A 1,691-nucleotide genomic window follows, 5' to 3' on the forward strand; every position below is an offset into this window, starting at 1 on the left:
GGTTTTGATTTGCATTCCTCTCATGACTAATAGTGGTGAGCATGTTTTGATGTGTTTCTTGGCCATTTACGTATCTTCTTTGGAGAAATGTCTATTCAGGTCCTCTGCCCCATTTTAAATTTTTAAAAATTTTTATTGAAGTATCATTGATTTACACTGTTGTGTTAGTTTCTGGTGTACAGCAAAGTGATTCAGATATATATGTATATATATTACTTTTCATATTCTTTTCCACTATGGTTTATTACAGGATATTATAGTTCCCTGAGCTGTACAGAAGGACCTTGTTGTTTATCTTTTTCTTGTTGTTGTTGTTGTCTGAGGTTTATTGAAGATATTACAGCACAGCAGGAAGAGTCAAATGGCTCCACACAGCGCTTTGAAATTCACCCCAGCTGGAGGCTGAGTGACCTGCAGCTTGGACAGACTGCCAAAGTCCAACAGCTTCAGCATTTCCTTAGTGTCAGGATCTACTTCAGTGATCTCCTGATCCAGGGCTGAGACCTCAGGCACGTAATTACCTCTTCTCTCTCTCTCCTCCTGCAGCTTGAAGGAGATACCTCTCACTGGGCCCCTCTGAATCTGCTTCATCAGACATAGCCTGCTATCTTGTTGTGGAGCGTCTTGCTGGGAATAAAGCTGATATCCTCGCACACGTGCTTCTTGGTACGGAAGTCGCTGCCCAGATGAGTGTAGTACTTCTCAATGATGACCCGGGCCACCTTCTTCACGGTTTTGGTGCAAACGTGGCTCATGTTGGCAGGTCCTTGGTAAAAGGGTGTTTATTTTATATACAGTAGTTTGTATCTGTTCATCCCAAACTCCTAATTTATCCCTCCCCCTGCTTTCCCCTTTGGTAACCATACGTTTGTTTTCTAAGTCTGTGAGTCTGTTTCTGTTTTGTGAATAAGTTCATTTGTATCATATTTTAGATTCCACATGTAAGTGATACCATATGATATTTGTCTTTCTCTGTCTGGCTTACTTCACTTACTATGATAATCTCCAGGTCCATCCATGTTGCTGCAAGTGACATTATTTCATTCTCTTTTATGGCTGAGTAGTATTCCATTGTATATATGTACCACATCTTCTTTATCGATTCGTCTGTTGATGAACATTTAGGTTGCTTCCATGTCCTGGCTACTGTGAATAGTGCTGCTGTGAATATTGGGGTGCATGTATCTTTTCAACTTAGAGTTTTCTCCAGATATATGCCCAGGAGTGGGATTGCTGGATCATATGCTCTGCCCAGTTGTTTTAAATTAGACTTTATTGTTTAGGTTCACAACCCGGCTGAGTGGAAGGTAGAGCTTTCCCATATGCCCCTCCACCCCTGTCCATTTGTTAGTGGCACAACACAGCAAGGGACATTTTCTTGCTCTTGTTTCATGTCCATCATGGGCTGGCAGGGTCTCTTTTCCAAGTCTTCTCACTCCAGGGCCCAGGCTGATGGAGCTACACTGATCGCCATGGCAGGGGGAAGAGGAGGAGGAAGTGCTAAGTCACCCACGGACTCATAAAGCTTCCACTCAGAGAGAATGCATGTCACTTCCACTTGCATCTCAGTGGCAAAGTGAGCCACCCAGCCATGCCTACCTCCAAGGAGATGTGCAGTCTTCCCATGGGCGTGGAAGGAGAGGATTCAAATCTCCGTGAACAGCTCTAATGACTCATCGCAGTTAAATACG

The 1,691-nt window shown here is 43.5% G+C and overlaps 1 pseudogene across 1 annotated transcript; it reads right to left on the reverse strand.

Annotated features, from left to right (window-relative positions):
- Positions 1 to 322: 322 nt before the first annotated feature.
- Positions 323 to 755, reverse strand: LOC307050520 (small ribosomal subunit protein eS17-like; annotated as a pseudogene). The gene has a single exon. The product of its transcript is annotated as a small ribosomal subunit protein eS17-like (transcript).
- Positions 756 to 1,691: the final 936 nt, after the last annotated feature.

Source organism: Hyperoodon ampullatus (genome assembly GCF_949752795.1).
Source record: "Hyperoodon ampullatus genome assembly, chromosome: 3".
Lineage (NCBI taxonomy): Eukaryota > Metazoa > Chordata > Mammalia > Artiodactyla > Ziphiidae > Hyperoodon > Hyperoodon ampullatus.